We start from the raw sequence: 21,126 nt of genomic DNA, 5'->3' as shown, positions 1-21,126 counted from the left end.
AGTACGTTTTCACTTGTGAAAGATAGAAAAATGTCTGTGAGAGATGTGAGCGTTTGTATTAGAAGAGAGAAAAATAAAAAAAACTATTATTTTTTTTGTTTATTCATATTCTCTCTTATTTAGTTATACAAATATTTGGTAAGATATATTTTTTTTCTAAATTTTTGTTAGATACAATAAAATCTATGTTTTTTTTTTTTTTTTTTTTTTTTTTTTTTTTTTTTTTTTTTTTTTTTTTTTTTTTTTTTTTTTGTAGTTTGGTATGCATTTTATTTTATTATTTTAAATATTTTTATATCAAAACTGATATATATTACTGTTCTGTACAACTGATATATTACTGTTCGGTTTAGGCTGTTACTCCTATATCATATTACAATAACTGATGCATCTGACGTTCAGAGAGATTACATGTATTGGGTGAAGACTGAAAACAGGCCAAACGTCCACATAGAGTGAGACTCAGACATTCAAATTACATACCAACACATTCAGAATAAGAATTTTTTTAAAAAAGCAGTGTTGTGAACAGTACCGGATTTTGGTATTTTTTGTGCCTTTCTGCATCTGTCATCGCAAATAATGATTTTCCTTCACTAAGGGTTGGCTACTTGTCTTAGAGGCATATGCATCTGAAGTTAATATTACACACTCCAAAGCAATAGCCCTTGCAGTTTAGATATTGTCACCAATCACCATGCGGACCTGAAGATCAACATATATCATGAAGTGTTATTAACAAGCTAAACAATAAATTTTCGTCATTGGCCTTTCTAGACTTAAAAAAATATATATATATAATTGAACAAAAGAAGTACCTTGACACCAGCATTTTGACAAAGCTGGACTGAATCTTTGACTCCTGGTCTACATGGATCTTGTGCACAAATATTTCGATAAGAAACACTACTCAGAAAATTGCAGGACATGACATGCAGGTAGAATATTGCCTGATCTAAACAAATGTGTCTAAAAAAGGAGTACTATGCACTGTGAAACGGTACAAGTGACCTCAAAGGACAAGAGCCACAATAACTACAAATTGACTCATCTCCGGATAAAGAATAAACCAAATCGATCCTCACCTTTATGCCTACTGTAGTTAGTAAAATAAGGTCATCCTCTGGGAGTACCCACTTTGAGAGCTCTTCGCCTGTTGGGACCTTTTCAGCCTCAAACGTTCTAAAGGCCAGTGCAACACGTCGTAAGGTTCTTCCAGCCATCTCTTCGATTCCATTCTTGAACAACAATGCCTGTAAACATCAAAGAAACTGGATTAGTCTAAATATCACGACAACGCAAAAGGTAAATCACAGATTCATACAAGTACACCAGCTTTCAAAGAATTAAAATAAATTAGACTTTCAAAAACCTTGTCTTCAGTCATTGGTGCCACATTACCATCTTCAACGATGTCGCTTATGCACATAAGCTCTCTTTTCTAGTGAACATAAACTTCACCATCAGCCTGAAAAATGTACTTTAAAAATGTTAAAGATAGATGTGTTTAAATTTGTTGAAATTGGAGAATTTTTTTACAAGTGTTGTCTGATCGTAGAGGATTGGGTTGGGTAAAATCATATTATCTCACAAACCTGTAAAAAAAAAAATGACAACTTTTTAAGTGATATTAAGGTATATATTGGGTTACTTAAGGTCCAAAGCCCATATATAAGGCCCAAAAGGCCTTTACCATGTGTATACAAAGTCGGTTAGTGAATTTCCTTTTTATATAGCGCATGTTCCATATATTTTGTTATCCTAAAACAAAAAAAAAAGGAAAAAGTGTAGCGCATCAGTTTCTTTTAGTCCTGAGTGACGCTCTCTCGCAAGAACAAAAACACAAAATCTCTCTGACGAGTAAGCCATCTCTCAAATCTCTCAATCGGATCGGGTTGTTCTTTTTTTAGGGTTTCATCAGCAATTTCTCTTGGGTGTTTTTAGGGTTCGTTTTTGTTTCTGATTTCTTTTGGGTGTTTCAGGTATTCATCTCTCTGGTTCAAGCGAGGGCCTTCTAGGGTTTCATCGATTCTCTCTTTCGTTGGGAATTTTTACCTAATTGGTATCATCATCATCAACGGTTCTGTTCTGTTCTGTTCTGTTCTGTCTTCTAATTATATTTTCCTCTCTGACGGCTCTATTTATAATTATTGCAGGATTCGGATTGTGTTTCCAACGGGACTTGTGGAAGAGCAGCAGCACACACTCACTACACTAGGGTTTCGTTTCTTTAATTGGTAGTAGTCTCTCACTCTTTATCTTATGCCCTGAATCGAATTGTTATTGTTTCACCGAAATTGGAACATGGGGGCTCTGTGTTATTATTATTAAGAATTGCCTCCTCAAAACTTGTGCATATCACACTCACTCTGTTTTGTCCTTTCTCTATATGCAGGTCCTCTCTCTCTGCAATTTCTTGGCTGGTAAGTGGTAAGAAGGTTACTGCTACGTGACAGTCCTCACAGGTATGGTTTAGATTTTTGGTAAAACGTTTTAGCGTCATCATGTTTTGGTTTTTTTTTTTTTATTCAACACCGCTTGGTTATGAGTGGTCTTTTCATTTTCTTGTTACAGGTGCATCCGTATATGTAGCTATTAGGGATGATGCTGAATCGTGGACCCATATGATGGTAAAATCCTCTTCACTGTAAGTCATCTTAAAATCCTCTGCTTTTCTTTATTTTGTTCTGTTTCAAGTTTTTCTATCTCCCTTGTTTTTCTGAATTTTGTGGCACAGGTATGAATATGATTCACCTCTGGTTCAATCAAGGACGACGATTCTCCTGAAGAACGAAGATGATTTCGTATCCTTCAATTTTAATTGTTTTGCGATTTGATTCTGTTTCGTTGACTCTTCGGCTCTGTTTATGCAGGATTTTATTGTTTTGTTTCCAAGGGGACTTGATGGCACATCGCACGAAGATGCACATAGTAGTCTCGTCTCTTCTGTAGTCATGTGGTATCGTATCTTCTTTCATGTTCACTTCTGAATCATCACTTTGGTTTTGTGATGTTTTTTTTTTCCTTTTAATTACTTCAGGTTTTGGATGATGCTTTGTGATGCTAACGTTGATTAAGATGGAATGCTAAAGATGGTAGCGTCATGGACTTTAACCCCTGGTTCCTCGTTAACCCTGGTCGTTTGTTATCTTATTCGTGTATGCACTATTAGTTAATAGATCTTATGAGGAATCATAATTAAAGTTTGGTTTACTTGTTACTTGCTACTAAGGCTCTGTTGCAGATAGCATTTCTCGATGATGATCCATGTAAGAGGATAGGAAGGGATCAGTGAAAACTACGTGTATCCTAAGAGAGAAGGTTTGATCTGTTGCAAATTCTTTGATCTGTTTTTTGTTGTTCATTCTTATTTAGGGTGAGAATTAAATGATGTTGGGTTTTATTTTGCAGGGCTTGGCTTGGTCACCGTTTAATCTCGGTTCTGGTTTTGTAAGGACGTTAGTTTTCTCTTCATCTTTCTTTTGATTTAGCTGTTCGTTGATTCTTTCGCTTTGTTATGATTTCTTCTCATTCTATGATTTCAGGTTTTCGACATCTGATTCAAAAGGAGTTAATGGGCGGGCCTTGAGGAATCAGAATTAAAGGTTGGTTTACTTGTTACTAATAAACCTTGTTTTGCTTAGTTAGGGGTTACTTACTACATATGACTTTGTGTTTTGTTTTTTGCAGATTGAATCATTCCATACCTTTTGCTACCATAGATGTCGAGGAGCTATCTGTTGCTCATCCTGCTGAAGTACGGAGCTTTGGTGCGTGTTTACTTCTCATATTGAATTTTGTATTTGGTACTTAAAGCGTCTTACTGAAGTTGCTGATGAGTAGTACTCTCTGAGCTTTACTTTCCTCTTATGTTTGTAGTGATGGATCTTCGAATTACAACACGCTTCTAGATAATCTAAATGGAAAGCCATTGTCATCATCTCAGGTCGGGTCCCCAGTTCAAGTCTCCTGATTATAACGGGTTCTTCGTGCTACTCTAAAACCAAAGAGTTACGTACGGTAAGAGATTTTCTTTTACATTTTGATAAACACATCTCTATTATTTGTTCATGGATTTTCACTTTTGTTCTGTGGTTTTTTTTTCTCCTTCCTCTAATTACATGTTATTTGCTTGTCGTTTTTGTTATTTCAGAATTTGGATGATGCTTTGTGATGCTAACGTTGATGAAGATGGTAACGTCATATATTTTTAATAAACACATCTCTATTATTTGTTCATAAATTTTCACTTGGTTTTTTTCCCCTTTTTCTAATTACATGTTATTTACTTGTCTTTTTTGTTATTTCAGGTTTTGGATGATGCTTTTATCAATCAGTGATGGCTTTGACTGATTGTCCTCAAGCATTCTCATGGGTTCATTGCTCTGAACACATCTCTTTGATTTGTTTCTGAATTTTCACTTCGGTTCTGTGGGTTTTTTTCTCCTTCTTCTAATTGCATGTTTATCTTTACTTGTCGTTTTTGTAATTGCAGGTTTTGGATAATGCTTTGTGATGCTAACGTTGATGAAGATGGAATGCTAAAGATGGTAACGTTATGGTTTTTACCCTGGTTCCTCGTTATCAATTTCAATGTTAATTGTCTCTTAATCTTTCTTTCGAGTTAGCTTTTCGTTGGTTCTTTTGCTTTAATATGACTTCTTCTTGTTCTGTGATTTCAGGTTTTCAACAGCTGATTCAAATAGAGTTACTGGGTCTTGAGGAATCAGAATTTAAGGTTGGTTTACTTGTTACTTACTAGTTACTACTAAACCTTGTTTTGTTTATTTAGGGTTTGGTTGCTACTTATTACTAAACCTTGTTTTGCTTAGCGAGAGCCGTCCGATCATAAAAAAACAGTTTAATCACCCAAGAGGCAAGGACATAAATGGGCTCAAAATAGGCATATCACACTGACTTGTGCATATCACACTGACTTGTGCATATCACACTCACTGTGTTTTGTCCTTTATGTTCCCAGTAGCTAGCTCACTCACTGTGTTTTGTTGTCCTTTATATTCTCTATGCAGGTCTTGAAGGACGGAGAATATGATGGGATCTTTTTTTGCTCTCTAGACAACAAACACAAATTGTGGAATCATGAGGACTGTTTGGCAAGCATGTCAATATCGATTCTCATGTATGGTTCCAGTGTTTTAACATCCTTAGATTTTGCATCATCCCCTTGGTTATGATTGATCTTATGCTTTTTTTATTTCATTTCTCTCTTTCAGAAAAGCTTGAAGGAATGAGATTATGATGAGATCTTTTTTTTGCTCTCTCAACAACTACAACAGATTGTGAATCTTCAGGGATTGCTGGCAAGCATGTCAATGTCGATTCTCAGGTATGGTTTATTATCACGTTCTAGTTTTTTGCTTCATTGATCTTATCTCAGTATTTTGCATGATTGATCTTATCTCAGTATTTTGCTTGTTTTATCATCATGTTCTTGTTTTTGTTAAGAATTCCCATATCTCAGATTTTGCATTATCCCCTTGGTTATGATTGATCTTATGCGTCTTCTATTTCGTTTCTTTCTTTCAGAAAAGCTTGGAGGAATGAGATTATGATGAGATCTTTTTTTTTGCTCTATCTATCCCCGTTTTCTTAGCTTATGTCATGTTGTTACTCGAAGCTTCTAAATGCCAACGAAAGAAACTGCATCTGCCCAGGTATCGTCAAGTTTAAACAACAAATCTTGAACACGTAAATTACCTTATTGTTTTATACTTATGTGTATTTACATTATTGGTTGTCTTTCTTTGTCAGTGATCTGCTTCCTGCTAGTTCCAAATCTGATATGACTAGTGATCCTGGTGTTGTGAGGAACTACTTAAATCTACTCTTGGTAGAGAGAAGAAGCTCAATCGTCGACGCAAAGACTCCATTGATGTTTTCGAACAAGTCAGGCAAGTCAGACTCATTACTCACAATCACTCAATACGTTCGCGTTAGTTTCCCATCCATAAGGATATTATTAGGAATGATGGAGGATACCAAGTCCTCTTCACTGTAAGTCATCTTAAAATCCTCTTCTTTTCTTTATTTTGTTCTGTTTCAAGTATTTCTATCTCCCTCAACCAATGATTCTTTTTTGTTTTTGACAACAAGGCACCAGAATTCCAAGCAAAACCCATGATTCTTTTTTTTTTAAATCAACAGTGTAACAAGAATCTCAGGTTTATGTTTCGTTTTGCAGGTGTGCTTAAAAAGCTTGAAGCTATGTTTAAGGTATGAAAAAAAAAAAATTTCCAGTATAATATCAGATTTTGTTATAATTCAGACTTTAAAAGATATATTAAGGAAGCTTCTAGTTCTCTATTTTTGTGCAGATCGAAGATATGCTTATGGGTTTGAAGAATTAAAAAGGTTCAGTACCAAAAAGGTAACAACATCAAAATGTTTCTTCTAGTTATATAGGTGTCTTTAACTCAATACCTCTACCATCCGCTTCCGCTCAATTTACCAACCTTTAAGTCACCAAGTTGCTTTAATTTGCAGTGTCTATCGATTCTCAGGTATGGTTTCAGTGTTTTAATATCATATGCTTTTTGTATGGTTATGATTGATCATATGCTTTTTGTATTTTGTTTCTCGCTAACAGAAAAGCTTGAAGGAATGAGATTATGATGGGCTTTTTTGCTCTCTCAACAACAAAAACAAATTGTGGAAGCTTCCGGAAATGCTGGTAAACATGTCAATGTCGATTCTCAGGTATGGTTCATTTTCCAGTTTAACTTACACGTTCTAGTTTTTTTGTTTGATTGATCTTATCTCAGCATTTTGCAGGAACTTACTGTTTTTGTTTGCAACGGGACCTGTGATAGCATATCACACGAAGACGCATACACAAGTTTCGTCTCTTCTGTGGTATATGATCTTCTGAGTTTGCGCCGTTTGATAATATTGGTATTGTACTCTTATGTCCTGAAGCGAATGTTATTGTTCACCGAATTGGAACTTAGGCTCTCTTGGTTGTTTCTATTTGCAGCAGGTGTAGCTACGTAACATGAGGAATGGTTCCAGGTTCAAGGTTTTCTCAGTAGCTAGATCTTGATTGAGGTTAGTTAGACTCTAATTTCGTAGTCTAATAATATTGAACTTCAGTGTTTTTTTTCCACTTGGGTTGTTAAGTTCATCTGACTCATTTCATCTTCTTTCTCCCAACGTATTTTCAGGAATCCATTCTTGTGCATAAGGCTCTGGTGAATGAGCTTATTTTGCGCTGTTAAGCAATGGTTAATCATAAATGGGCCATTCCTCTTGATACCTTCAGTCACGATGTCTCATAGATATATGTAGTTGTTAGATTATAAAAGTTGAGTACTGGTGACTGGTCAGTTCATGGAGCACGATACTATTGCAGGTCAGTTCCTTTTAATAATACTATTTACTTTTCCACTTTATGTTGAAATTGTTGTCATATTTCTTTGTTCTAAAACACGATACTATTGCAGGTCTTCCATGGCTACAGTGGCCAAACTGATATCGGTATGCTCCTTTTTTACTTTGTTAGGTTTCGATGTGCAGGTATATTTACCATTTACTGCTTCCAACCAAATTTGTCGCCCAGCTGTACTTTACCCAGCAGTCATTATCAGTTTGTATTCGAACAGGCTTTATATCTCGTTGATGTCGTATCAAATCCTAAAAAAAATTGAGATTCCTCTGTTTAGAATCATTGATTGTTTCGTTAAACATTATACTTTAGGCTTAGGTCTGAAAGTACTAGAAATTTTATTATCGGAAGCTCGGAACAATCATCTTTAACTTTAACTTGAAGATTGGTTAAATTTAGGTTGACAGTTTTGTTTTGTTTATCTGTTTTTGGTTTGAGGATAAATTTGACGAAATAAAATCGAATCTTTACTCTGATCGGATAAGATATGGGCCAAGTCAATGAAATATCGGTCTATTAAATATGTGTTTTGTTGGACTTCTTTATATTTTATGTTACACTTACATGAGGTAGTACTAAATGGGCCAGGCCTGATTATTCTACAATATATGTTGCAATTTAACTAAAACGGTCTCGTCAAATTTACAATGGTCTGGCCCACTTCTCGCGTGTGTCACACAACAGGTAAACAAATGAAGACAATCCCCACACGCATGAAGAGCGCGTAACGCGCGTTTCACATATTCGGCAAGGTTATAGACTACAAAAATTGAAGAATTTTTAATATTTTGAGTTAATGAGGTAAGCGAGGCGCGTCTGACAAATTTAACCAAACAAACAACAACGCTGCAATATTTGTATACACAACGCTTAATGGGCTGGGCTTATGACTTATTCCACCATATTCCAAACGATGTCGTTTGAAGTTCGAGAGCTTTCTTCTTAGTCTTCCAAATTTTCGGCAGTTCTCTTTCCTCCTCAATCCTCGTCCATCGGAGCTCGCCGCATCACTGTACTTCGTTGTATCATGGAAGCTTGTGATTTTGTTTTAACTGTAGAATTGGTTTTATGATTTTGTATCTAAAATATCTAATGGTAGTAATTTATTTTCCTTGATTCTATAAGTTTTTTTATAGGAGGAGCGATGCCATTGATGATGATGCTACGGAAGCTGAGGTATTCTCTCTGTTTCTTCACTAGATTCTGTAACAGCTATGACCTCAGCTCAATTTTCTCCTTAACTCATGTCTTTATCTAAAGGGTTTTAATGGGCACTTGCAGAGGATTCTTCCCCTTTTGTTTCAGTCTACAATCACACAACGGTTAGTCATCATGGCAGGGACTATTCCATAGTCTCACACTACTAGTTTGTTTATAGGCTAGGCTAAAGTGTTATTCTGGATATATATTAACTATGTGCTTTAGAGCTGATCCCAATGCTATCACCCCATAACATACCAAAATACTCTGTAATGTAAGAATAAATCTTAGCCATCGTTGATCTTCTGCTGTTAGAGATTAACCTTTTCTTGGTCGTATAGGGTTCACCAAAAGCGGAAGAGCAAGATGTAGGAATCTTCTTACGGTGTGAAAGAGCAAATTCCTTTAGCCTTTGCAGAAACAGCAAGCACAATATAAGAGCTAGTCTAAACTGAGGATACATTATCCTTCTTAGTATACGACATTGATACCAATACAAGGACAAGTGACACGTACCTGGACAATTTCATTAAGTTCCTCTTCCCTCTTCCCTCTGCAACACCCTCTCTGGCCTTTGTCCTCATGATGTTGATGATGTCTGGTCCGAACTTCTCATAGAAAGATCCCAATGCCTGAAGAAAAAGAAAAAAAAAAAGCAACTTTTTATATACAAGAATTCGAAATAGTAAACCAAGACAGGTTTAAACTGAGGATATGTAAGCATACCGTTGAATACTTTTGAGTAGGAAATCAACTAATTAACAGAGGGCAAATGTTTTCTCTGGGAAAGCTTTTTGTCCAAACCCCAGAAGACCTGTAGAAGAAAAGGGAAACATAAACGGTGCTAAAATAGGAGTCTGCGGCAGTTCTGAAAACCACACACTATCTGGTTTATCTCAATCATGTACAATGGAAGATAGGGAAGAAGCCATGAACACCATAATTACCTGCACAATACTAAGGGTTGCAGAAATCACAGGATCTGAAATGTCTCATCCAGGACGTGAAACTGCATCAACAATTGTACCACTTCCATCACTTTCTGGTCCACCAAAGACATTTTACTTAAACAGCAACAACTGCAACAACAGTTGTAATGATTTAATAATGTACTCTCCCCAATAAGGCCATAACTACGTCGGTCCAAAACCAAGCTGCAAACTGAAATCAGAAAACATATTTACAAGACATATATTAAGATATAGTTTAATCAAAGATCTTAAGTATGCTGCACCTTAAACAAATAATTTGTTTCCAGAATCAGACTGAGGCCTGCAAAGACAAAACATAGCAGAGTTATGTTACAAACAAACATATCGAAAGTTGGTAACTTTATTCGAAGATAAGAGAGAAGACGAGTAGTGGCATACACATCACGAACATAATAATAAGATCAAACACAAGGAATATATGTTGCACCTTAAACAAAAAATTGTTTGCCAAAATCAGATTGAGACCTGCAAAGACAAAACAAAGTGAGTTATGTTAGGAACATACATCGAAAGTACATAAAATTTAATCGATGATAAGACAGAAGACTTAGTTGTGGCATAACAACACATCTTAATTGCTTACAAAAGGAATTAAGAATTGGGGACAGAAGAGCGAGTTGCAGTTGTCATACTTCAAGTAATCAATTCCCTGAAATTTGATCCCAAGTATTGTTACTTCAACTCACTGTCAGAAAATCAGGTCAGTGATCAGCTTATGAGATGAAAAAGAATGTGAGATAACAAGAATGACATCTAACGTACCCATTCTGCAAAGGTATTTGAAAATCAGGTCAGTGACCAGTTTATGAGATGCAGACGCTTTAGTACCAGAAGAGAAAGTAGACTTCTTTGGCACCAGACTTCCCTGGAAAACAGAGTTGAGGAAGATAAAATCAAGTAAAACTGCAGAACAAGAAATGAAACCAGGAATCAAAAACAACTGTTTAATACCTTGTTGTCACGAATAATTGGTTTCCAAAATGAGACGGAGACCTGCAAAGACAAAAAAAAGCAGAGTTATGTTACAAACAAACACTGGAAGTAAGTATAATTGAATCTGTGAAAAGACAGAAGATGAGTTGTGGCATACATATCAGGAAGACTGCTGTCGATAAGAAGCTTCTAGAGCTTAAAAGAAATCTTTATAGCCCCTCAGGATTTGGGATCTGAATACAAAATGATCAAAATCTTTGTAACCAATGTGAGAATCATTCAAGTACAAAAGGTTGTGGGTGTCAAAATTGAACAAACCTTAGTAACAGTTAGCATTCTCCAAACTTGGAACCGAGAGAGAACATAGTAGTAGTGATCTCCTGCCTCGTCTCCAAGCCATATTTTAACCTGAAAGTGAAAATTCAGAAGTGAACATGTAAGTTTGTTTCCAACAATTTCACAGCTAAATAAACCTTCTAGAGTTGTATAAAGAATACTACCCTACAGTACATGTAGAATGAAGTATTCACGAGACGTACCTTCTTAAGATAAAGTTTCAAATCAAAGATCTGAAGTATGCTCTGCACCTTAAAACAAATAACTGGTTTCCAAAATGAGATGGAGACCTGCAAAGACAAAACAAAGCAGAGTTATGTTACAAACAAAAATACTGACAGTAAGTAAAGTCATTCGAAGATAAGAGAGAAGACATTATACTTTGTCATCATGTTGTAATGATCAGATGTACCTTTCCCCAGAACCACGTCGCTCCATAAGCAAGCTGCAAATGAAATCATCATCAGAATACTTAAAAACATTATTCACAAGACATATCTTAAGATAAAGTTTCAATCAAAGATCTGAAGTATGCTCTGCACCTTAAAACAAATCATTGGTTTCCAAAATCAGACTGAGTCATGCAAAGACAAAACAAAGCAGAGCTATATTACAAACAAAAATATCGAAAGTAAGTAAATTTATTCGAAGATAAGAGAGAAGACATTACTTTGTCATCATGTTGTCATGATCAAATGTACCTTTCTCCAGAACCACGTCGCTCCATAAGCAAGCTGCAAATGAAATTATCATCAGAATACTTGAAAACATTATTCACAAGACATATCTTAAGAAAAAGTTTCAATCAAAGATCTGAAGTATGCTCTGCACCTTAAAACAAATCATTGGTTTCCAAAATCAGACTGAGACCTGCAAATACAAAACAAAGCAGAGTTATGTTACAAACAAACATATTCATTCAAGTACGAAAGGTTTTGGGTGTCAAAATTTAACAAACCTTAGTAACAGTTAGCATTTTGAAAATTAGGAACCGAGAGAGAACATAGTGAAAAGCAGGTGATGGGAGCCCACGTAACTGCCAAAAAAAAAGCCACCCAAGAATCAGAAGAAGTCAAGTGAGACCAAATATTATCAAAACCAACTTCTAAGAGCAAGTAACGCAAACCTCAGAATTCTTCCATTAGTAAGTCTCAAAATGATTTTCAGAAAATCCAAGTGAAAAGAAGAAAGAGAGAAGAACAAAGTTAACTTACCTTAAGCAGTCTGCTTAAGACTTCTTCATTTTTCAATCAATCTCTCTGACCTGCACGTATACAGAATCACATTAAAACCATATAGTTAACTTTCAAGTCTTAATTTAAACAACAACTTTAAAGAGAGACGAAGAAAAACTCACTTGTAGCACCTTCAAAGCTGCGTGCAAAACCTTTCCACGTAGACTGATTCTTGGCTTTTCTTGTTAAAACCTAAAATTAGACAAACTCGTTAGTAACCAAACATAACAAAACAGATCTAAAGAAATTAAAAAGGTGGAGAAACATATCTCACCCAATACTCTCCAGATGATTAACAATAACATAGATATCGTCGTCGTCTTTCTGGACTCCAGAAACAAACCCCAATCCAATCTTTAGAATACGATTTGACCATCGTTGTGTAAGATTGCATCATCTAGAGAAGGAACGAGCAACAACAAAATCCATTAAAAAAAAGAAGATTAGTCAGTTTAACGAAGAATAAACTTTAAAGGGTCTGAATTAGACTCACAACTTATGGATGAGGAGAACTGAATCTGACTCGAGTGACCTCAGCAAAGCACACATCATAAGCTCTCCGCATATGATCCTGCAAAAAACGGATTTCATATCAGAAAGACAAAACAAGACAAGGGAGTAGTAGAAACCAAAAAGATGCAGCAAAACATTAGTTGGCAATCAGACCTTCAAATCTTGCTATGAAGCAGAAAGTTGAAGTTGACTTCTGATTGACCAGCATGAAAAAGCAAAAGTTGCATAACCACCACCTGTGATCCCCCAGGCTTTGGACGAGAAGCTGCCAAGATAATCCTAAACCACAAGATAAAAGGAAGTTAAACCCAAACCAGGATTTTCAATCTATTGCTAACAAGTAACAACAACGATTGTGAAGTGAGGATTGAATGAGACCAAGTTATATGAGAAGATGTAAAAAAGAAAAGCAAACCTCTGCTGATTCCCCACGAAGCTTCACCTTTTGGGGGACATACAACCTCTCCATGTTTATACACTCTTTGACCGCTCTAGTGGCAGTCCAAGAGGCCGGTCACATATCAGCTGAAACGAGAAAGAGAAAACAGCATTAGAAGCATGTTAGTAGTATAACTTGCTAAATCTCAAAATCCAAGTGAAAAGAAGAAAGAGAGAAGAACAGAGTTAACTTACCTTAAGCAGTCTGCGTAAGCGATCTTCTTCATTCTTCAATCCATCTCTCTGAGATAAAGCAGACATGAGTATTCTTCTTCATTCTTCAATCCTTCTCCGTGACCTGCACAACATATACATAATTAGATTAAACTATATACTCAGTTCACAACAACTGAAATATAAACCCGAATAAAAATACCAAAGTCTGAAACATCATCATACATTCATTCCTCAAAGCATCTCCTTTCCACAACCTGTCTCGAGTGACCTGAGCAAAGCACACATCACAAGCTCTCCGCAAATGATCCTGCAAAAAAAAAATGAATTTCATATCAGAAAGACAAAAACAAGACCAGCAAAACATTACTTGTCAATCAAGACCTTCAAATTTTGCCATGGAGCAGATGATGGGAGCCCACGTACAGTAACTGCAAAAAAAAAAAAGGCATCCAAGAATCAGAAGAAGTGAAGTGAAGTGAGACCAAATATTATCAAATACCAACTTCTTCTAAGAGCAAGGAACACAAACCTCAGAATTCAGAATGTCTTATAAGGTCCATTAGGATCACTGAAGATGTCTGTGTATGGTGGTTAGTATTAGTTAGTAAATCTGAAAATCCAAGTGAAAAGAAGCTAGAGAGAAGAACAGAGTTAACTTACCTTAGGTATACTGATTCTTGGCTCCTCTTGTTAGACAAGCAACCTCTCCATGTTTACACTCTTTGGCCGCTCTAGTGGCAATCCAAGAGCCCGACCACAAATCAGCTGAAACTAGAAAGAGAAAACAGCATCAGAAGCAGGTTCGTAGTATAACTTGGTAAATCTCAAAGTCCATGTAAAAAGAAGAAAGAGAGAAGAACAGAGTTAACTTACCTTAAGCCAATGACTTACCCGTCCCTCCATATTGATGGTCGTTGGTTTTTCAACTCCTGAGAGGAAAACAAAAAGGCCATATCAACAGTTGTTTCACTATATCGAAAAAGAGAGTAAATATGGGAGATTAGGCAGACAAACAAAGAGAATACTCTACTATCAAACCATCACCAAGAGATCTTAGTACCAGAAACCACAAAAGGTCTTGCGCTTTAGCAAGTCATCATCACCATCATCTCCACTGATGCCTTACTCTGCTAGTCTAGAGCAAAGTTGACAATCCTTGAGGCTGATGCAACAAAAACAAAACATGCATACCAAAAGTTAGCTAGAGACAAGAGATAAGAAATAACCAGATATATATAAGCATGTCTCATGACTGCAAAACTTACCCCCTCCATATCGCTGCTTGTTGTAATCCTTGCTGTTCAGAAGTAATTCCAATATAGCTCACCAACCTGAGAGAAGAAGAAAAATTAAAGAAGACCATTAGAAACCAAGCATTCACATATGAAAACCCAACAACACACAAAACGCGAGAGACAATCTAGGTCTTACTCTTCACCGTGAAGAGGTTTGTAGTCACTGACAGCAGCTGTAGGGGAGAAGAAAGCATCAGAACAACACAATATTATAAATATCATATATTAAGTCAAACATTATCTGTGACAACAATCACAAACCTCTATTTTTTTCTGTGCTACTGCAGCAACCATCAACAAAGTGAGATCATGCATGCCAAGCATCCGAAAGAAAATCCTGTGATGAAAAGAAGAAAACCAACACGTCATATGAGAGAGTGGGCAGGGAAAACTTAAGCAAAACAGGACATTAAACAAAGGTGCATCTTCATACCAGAAACCATAAATGGTCTTGCGGCTAAGCAAGTCATCACCATCTCCACTGATGCCTTTCTCTGGTAGTCTTGAGCAAATCCTTGAGGCTGATGCAACAAGAAAAAAACATGCATTCCAAGGTTAAACTAGAGACAAGTGATAAAGATAACCAGAGATAAGAATTTTTCATGAGTGCAAACTTACCCCTCCATATTGCAAACTTACCCGTCCCTCCACATTGATGCTTGTTGGTTTTCCAACTCCTGAGAGGAAAACAAAAAGGCCATATCAACATTTGTTTCACTATATCGAAAAGGAGAGAGTAAATATGGCGGATTAGGAAGACAAACAAAAAGAATATTCCACAATCAAACCATCACCGAGAGATCTTAGTACCAGAAACTATAAATGGTCATGAGCTTTAGCAAGTCATCATCACCATCTCCACTGATGCCTTTCTCTGCTAGTCCTGAGTTAATATGACAATCCTTGAGGCTGACGCAACAAAAAAAAAACATGCATACAAAAAGTTAGCTAGAGACAAGAGATAAGAAATAACCAGATGTATATAAGCAAGTCTCGTGGCTGCAAACTTACCCCACTCCATATTGCTTCTTGTTGTGATCCATCCTTTGACAAGATTATGACAAAGCTTGCTTGCTGTTCAGAAGCAATTACAAAAGAAGACCTGCAACAAAGAGAGAGAGAGAGAGAGAGAGAGAGAGAGAGAGAGAGAGAGAGAGAGAGAGAGAGAGAGAGAGAGAGAGAGAGAGAGAGAGAGAGAGAGAGAGAGAGAGAGAGAGAGAGAGAGAGAGAGAGAGAGAGAGAGAGAGAGAGAGAGAGAGAGAGAGAGAGAGAGAGAGAGAGAGAGAGAGAGAGAGAGAGAGAGAGAGAGAGAGAGAGAGAGAGAGAGAGAGAGAGAGAGAGAGAGAGAGAGAGAGAGAGAGAGAGAGAGAGAGAGAGAGAGAGAGAGAGAGAGAGAGAGAGAGAGAGAGAGAGAGAGAGAGAGAGAGAGAGAGAGAGAGAGAGAGAGAGAGAGAGAGAGAGAGAGAGAGAGAGAGAGAGAGAGAGAGAGAGAGAGAGAGAGAGAGAGAGAGAGAGAGAGAGAGAGAGAGAGATCGCTAATTAGAGAAGCAATCAAACAAAACCGTTAAAAACAAACAGAGAAAACAGAGTGACGAGGATGAATCAAACCCTAGAAGATCTTAGTAGCCTCCTCCTTGATCAAACCCTCAGCGAGAGATCTTAGTAGCCTCCTCTGCAATCACCAATCGATCAATAGTTCTATCCTCCAGAAACAATCTGGATTAACAATAATAGAACTACGAGTAAATAAAACGAATTCGATTTGAAGCAAAAAAAAAAACTAGAAGGTAAAAATCAATTTAGAAAGCAAACCGTAGAAGTTGAAGTTGAGACTTCAGAGTCGAAAGCCATAACATATTATAAGCTTCCAAAGAAAACACCTGCGAAGGAGACAGAAGACGAAGAAACGTGTTAGTAAATAAAATAAAAATCAGAGGAAGAAGAAGAAGGAGTAGAGTTACTAGATGCGTAACAGAGAGAACACAACAACCAATCACCGATAGGTTCGCCACATCATACCATTTCCATCTGCAAATTTATAGCAAGACATTAGGAATGGGTCCTTGTTAGAGTCTTTGTTAACCTAGCAAGAAAAGGGAAGTTGACTGTTAGGAGTTATACCAAAGCGGGAAGAGAAAGTAAACAAAATCACTATGATAGGAAAAAAGATAAAGAAAAACACACGATTTTGATCTCTCCAGTCATGCTAGTGTCATCAAGGGCAAGAGAATGGCCATATATTAGCACTCCAAGGAACCTATAAGAGAAATTATAATTTCGATTAGAGACATGGTAGTATATATGGACCAATAATGAAAAGGAGAGAATAGATAAACCACCTGACAGCTGTGCTTCATCATTCAAGTTTTGGAGAGACGATTTGTAGTCAGGGAGAGCAGCTGCAGAGGAGAAGAAAGCATCAGAACAACACTAAGAGTCATAATCAAAATAAAAATAAAAAACTCATATCAAGTGAAAAGTTACCTGTGACAAACCTCTGTGCTTGTTTTTATTTTTTCTGTGTTGCTTATGTTTTCCCTCCTCACTTTCTCAAAAGGCCTCTTGTTTTTTCTTTGTTTTTCATCCCAGATAGGTTTCTTGCCATGATCTCATCTCACTTTGATGGTTGCTGCAGTAGCACTTGGGATACCAGAAACCATGAATGGGGGCGCCTTGCGCTTGATCAAGTCATCATCATCATCTCTACTGATGCCTTTCTGTCTGCTAGTCCTTGCGAGGCTGATGCAACACACAAAAACATGGAGAACAAAGTTAAACTAGAGACAAAGAGATAAAGAATAATAAGCAAGTCGCATGGCTGCAATACTTACCCCAGTACTCCATATTGTGATCCATACTTTGACAAGATTATTTGACAAAGCTTGCTTGCAATTACAAAAGAAGACCTGCAACATAGAGAGAGAGATATCGCTAATTAGAGAAACAAACAAACAAACAAACAAACAAAATCGTTAAAAACAAACAGAGAAAACAGAGTGACAAGGGATGAAAACAAACCCTAGAAGATCTCCACTGATGCCTAACAAATACCTGCATCAAAGAGAGATATATTAGTACGGATAACAAAAAAAAATCCATATTCGAAACCCTAGAAAAAATTGGGATCAGAATATGATTGAAGACGCAGCGCGACTGACCAACGATTAAAAAAAAGAAAACAATCATAGCAATATCATGACGAGAAGACAAAACCAATTTAGAAAATCAAACCCTAGAAGTTGAGATTTCTGAGTCGAGGATGAGAGTTAAATCGCAATGAACCGTAGAAAAATAAAATCAATTGAAAACCCAGAAGATGAAGAAGAATACCGAAGAAACGTAAAATCGCAATGAACACAGAATCTAGTAAACCCTAGAAAAAATAAAATCAATTGAAAACCCAGAACAGAATAAGAAGAATCCATCACCAATGATCGATTCAGCAAACTTTCAAAGACGCGCGCGTTTAGAAAAAGAAGAAGAAGAAGAAGAAGAAGAAGAAGAATCCATCACCACTTCACTATCTAAGGCATAGAGACGTTACCAGGTAGATAGAGAGAAAAAAAAAAAAAAACGTTTAACTGTTTAAGGATTGAGAAAGAGTAGAATCATTATTTATAGAGATTGACGGCCGTGATTTTATCTCATGTTAGATTTCAATGGTTCAGATTAACAACTACATAAGTCGGTAGTCAAGCTATCTAAATTCCCTTTTTTCGGTAGTCAAACTATCTAAATTCCCTTTTTCGGTTGAGTTTATTTTATTTTTTCTTCTCCGAACCTATTTTTTCAATAAGAAGAGAATTCCTTTGCCATCGTTTGGGTCCATAATTCAGCAACATCCTTAACAGTAATGGGAAGGAAGTGAACCACCATATATATAGAGAAAGAGAAAATCAGCTGAAACGAGAAAGAGAAAACAGCATCAGAAGCAGGTAGGTTAGTATAACTTGGTAAATCTCAAAATCTAAGTAAAAAGAAGAAACAGAGAAGAACAGAGTTAACTTAATTAGTCTCGAGTCTTCTTCATCTTCTTCATTCTTCAATCCATCTCTCTGACCTGCACGTATACATAATAAGAAGAAACCAAATAGTTAATATTCAAGTCTGAATCAATAAACAACTTAAAAGAGAAACCCTAGAATTTTTAAAACCTGTACTTGGCCGTCGGTCAAATCAGAAGAAGAAACACCAACTCCGAAAACAAACAAGCAACGTCCTCCGATCCTCACTTGGCACCATATCCTTCTGCAAATTCATCAAACGAGATACTCAAGAGTTAGAAGACAAGACAAGAGAAGATGTCTTAACTTAATTAAGAAAATAAACCCTAGAATTTGTATACTTTAACTTGCTCGTTGAAGAAGAAACGACCATGGAAACCCTAATATATCAATTCGAAGACAAAAGAGAAGAGACGGTGAGTGAGTGTACATTTTATCAAATTATTCTCTAATTATAATGTAAACAAGAAAATCAAACATGAAACTGAACTTACACGCGATGGATTGGGAAGAAAATTTACAGTGGTGCAAACCTGTACCTCCAGATGTATTCATCATTCAAGTTTTGAGAGGCTGGGGATGCTGTTTGTAGTCACTGACAGCAGCTGCAGAGGAGAAGAAAGCATGAGAACAACACTCAAGAGTCATTATCAAAATATTATAATAATAAGTGAAAAATTACCTGTGACAACAATCAGAAACCTCTGTTTTCTTAATCCCAAGTGCTACTGCAGCAACCATCAAAGTGAGATGAGATCATGGCAAGAAACCTCTGGGATGGAAAACAAAGAAAAACAAGAGGCCTTATGAAAAAGGGAGCAGGGAAACATATGCAACACAAGACAAATAACAAATCTTCATACCAGAAACCATAAATGGTCATGAGCTTTAGCAAGTCATCATCTCCACTGATGCTAAACATAAATAGATTTTAATACTTGTGCTTAATGAATTGTGAAAAAGGGGAAAGCATAGTCATTATTTACCTGCACACAAGAGCAAACAAAGCATAGTTCATGTCATCATAACTGGTGTTGTCGACGACACCATGGGTTCCTGATCATTTATAATTTTAAAAAACACTGCTTAAAGCTAAATAAGGGAAGATATTGGCATATTGGTAAGAATGTATGCATGAGAAAGTTTAAATTATCGTGTAACGTATGCTGGTTAGCATTAGTTAGTAAATCTGAAAATCCAAGTGAAAAGAAGGAAGAGAGAAGAACAGAATTAACATACCTAAAGCAGACTCGCAAAATACTTAGATAAGATCAATCAAGCAAAAAACTAGAACGTGATGTTAAAAAAAACACTGAAAATAAACCAAACCTGAGAATCTACATTGACATGCTTACCAGCAATTCCTGAAGCTTCCACAATCTGTTTTAGTTGTTGAGAGAGCAAAATCGTTGATGTCAGAACTTTGCACTCATTATCTTCTTCTGTAGATCTTCAGTATCTTCTTGACGCATCAATAAAGACAGATGAAGAAGAATTCAGTGTAGAGAGAGAGTGAGGGGAAGAGAAAAAAAAAGTTTTGATAGTAACTTTACTGAAAAAGAACTTACAACTTATGTTGCCTTCTATACAAATGAAAGCACATCTCCCATTCGAATTGGATAAAAGGGTTTAAGATCCTTCATTCGCTCTCCACGTCCTACCAGTTTAATTGGTTTTCCTGATACCTATCGACACCCAATTAAAGAGTAAACTATCAACATAAAACGTTGATCAAGTAACTTTCTATGACATAACTGATCAAAGAAGAAGAACACAAACCTCCTTGACACTCAAAGCAGCAGCACCTCTTGAATCACCATCTAGCTTTGTCAAAATGGCTCCTGTGATTCCTGTCTCTACATTGGATGGTGTCATCTGTTAGTGATAACTGAGTTCGGTCATATGCTACATGTTCAAGATATACTTAGATATGTGTATGCATATTAAAGGGTGCATGTTAGATAGTTGCGTTTGTTCGGTTACTAAACGAACGGTTACGACCGTAGCACTCTATATAATTGTGTGTAATGTTGTACGGCCAAATCGTTGAGAATAATTGAGAAGTTTTCCACTTTTTCATTCTCTGTTTTATTCTCTACCATGCTTGTATTTGAAGCAATGGCTTCTGGTATAATACAAGAGCAAAACTTCAACATGGTATCAGAGCTTTATTGATTCAAGGGCCAGTGGAAAGCACAAAGAGAAGCGTAACAAAGCCTGCAAAAAGTTCAATCAAAAACAAAGATCACGGCAACATCATTCAACAAGAGATTCTTATGTTTGATGGAGAAACGATGATATCGGGTGTGGATTATGATGAAGGCCATCTTAATCACGAGATAATTGTAGCCAGTGGTGAAGACAGTGTTCCGAACAAACCGACGCAATCCTACACGGTCATCCGAAGGGGTGCGATTGAAAAAACAGAGGAAGTGTCCACGGAGGAGTTCACGACACTGTCAAGCACATGAAAATCATGTTTTGTTCATGGAACCAGGATGCGTATGATAATATGTTCAGTGCTCGGCCAAAAAGAGAAGATCTGGCTTTAAACCAGAATATGGCAAAACGTGATGTCGCTGCTGTTGAAAGCAAAAAAAA

At 36.6% G+C, this 21,126-nt stretch overlaps 3 long non-coding RNA genes across 53 annotated transcripts; 1 reads left to right on the top strand and 2 right to left on the bottom strand.

Annotated features, from left to right (window-relative positions):
* Nucleotides 1,757-7,796, top strand: LOC104788575. Of its 16 annotated transcripts, none has more exons than XR_002038393.1 (27): nucleotides 1,757-1,860; nucleotides 1,983-2,062; nucleotides 2,157-2,237; nucleotides 2,396-2,465; nucleotides 2,575-2,647; nucleotides 2,738-2,931; nucleotides 3,041-3,095; nucleotides 3,233-3,321; nucleotides 3,412-3,458; nucleotides 3,546-3,605; nucleotides 3,691-3,770; nucleotides 3,880-4,020; nucleotides 4,154-4,194; nucleotides 4,311-4,375; nucleotides 4,496-4,550; nucleotides 4,683-4,738; nucleotides 5,031-5,140; nucleotides 5,235-5,347; nucleotides 5,548-5,675; nucleotides 5,773-6,015; nucleotides 6,203-6,234; nucleotides 6,336-6,388; nucleotides 6,608-6,717; nucleotides 6,793-6,912; nucleotides 6,995-7,065; nucleotides 7,182-7,369; nucleotides 7,461-7,796. It is a non-coding gene; the product is annotated as an uncharacterized LOC104788575 (long non-coding RNA). The 16 variants fall into 16 exon arrangements; XR_002038394.1 differs by having other exon boundaries at nucleotides 3,041-3,120; XR_002038392.1 differs by having other exon boundaries at nucleotides 2,738-2,959; nucleotides 3,412-3,450.
* LOC104788577 lies at nucleotides 8,785-14,557 on the bottom strand. 21 transcript variants are annotated; one of them, XR_768416.2, is made up of 31 exons: nucleotides 14,492-14,557; nucleotides 14,271-14,388; nucleotides 14,100-14,155; nucleotides 13,887-13,997; nucleotides 13,756-13,804; nucleotides 13,608-13,654; nucleotides 13,449-13,533; nucleotides 13,245-13,347; nucleotides 13,027-13,136; nucleotides 12,765-12,890; nucleotides 12,592-12,669; nucleotides 12,373-12,495; nucleotides 12,221-12,290; nucleotides 12,078-12,127; nucleotides 11,822-11,899; nucleotides 11,695-11,733; nucleotides 11,534-11,597; nucleotides 11,406-11,437; nucleotides 11,245-11,308; nucleotides 11,067-11,153; nucleotides 10,846-10,935; nucleotides 10,685-10,760; nucleotides 10,546-10,587; nucleotides 10,357-10,459; nucleotides 10,178-10,279; nucleotides 10,022-10,059; nucleotides 9,837-9,874; nucleotides 9,550-9,763; nucleotides 9,329-9,416; nucleotides 9,119-9,234; nucleotides 8,785-9,012 (listed from the first exon to the last, which is right to left on the bottom strand). It is a non-coding gene; the product is annotated as an uncharacterized LOC104788577 (long non-coding RNA). The 21 variants fall into 21 exon arrangements; XR_002038398.1 differs by having other exon boundaries at nucleotides 13,887-13,991; XR_768413.2 differs by having other exon boundaries at nucleotides 14,287-14,388.
* LOC104788574 lies at nucleotides 15,609-21,102 on the bottom strand. Of its 16 annotated transcripts, none has more exons than XR_768384.2 (20): nucleotides 20,305-21,101; nucleotides 20,094-20,210; nucleotides 19,881-19,987; nucleotides 19,512-19,581; nucleotides 19,389-19,439; nucleotides 19,208-19,297; nucleotides 19,020-19,130; nucleotides 18,867-18,905; nucleotides 18,676-18,769; nucleotides 18,527-18,581; nucleotides 18,303-18,421; nucleotides 17,540-17,572; nucleotides 17,353-17,427; nucleotides 17,006-17,260; nucleotides 16,861-16,920; nucleotides 16,706-16,778; nucleotides 16,541-16,604; nucleotides 16,334-16,401; nucleotides 16,130-16,237; nucleotides 15,609-15,623 (listed from the first exon to the last, which is right to left on the bottom strand). It is a non-coding gene; the product is annotated as an uncharacterized LOC104788574 (long non-coding RNA). The 16 variants fall into 16 exon arrangements; XR_768392.2 differs by having other exon boundaries at nucleotides 19,208-19,253; XR_768386.2 differs by having other exon boundaries at nucleotides 19,389-19,433.

Source organism: Camelina sativa, chromosome 5 (genome assembly GCF_000633955.1).
Source record: "Camelina sativa cultivar DH55 chromosome 5, Cs, whole genome shotgun sequence".
Lineage (NCBI taxonomy): Eukaryota > Viridiplantae > Streptophyta > Magnoliopsida > Brassicales > Brassicaceae > Camelina > Camelina sativa.
This window is presented reverse-complemented; position numbering and strand designations above follow the sequence as displayed.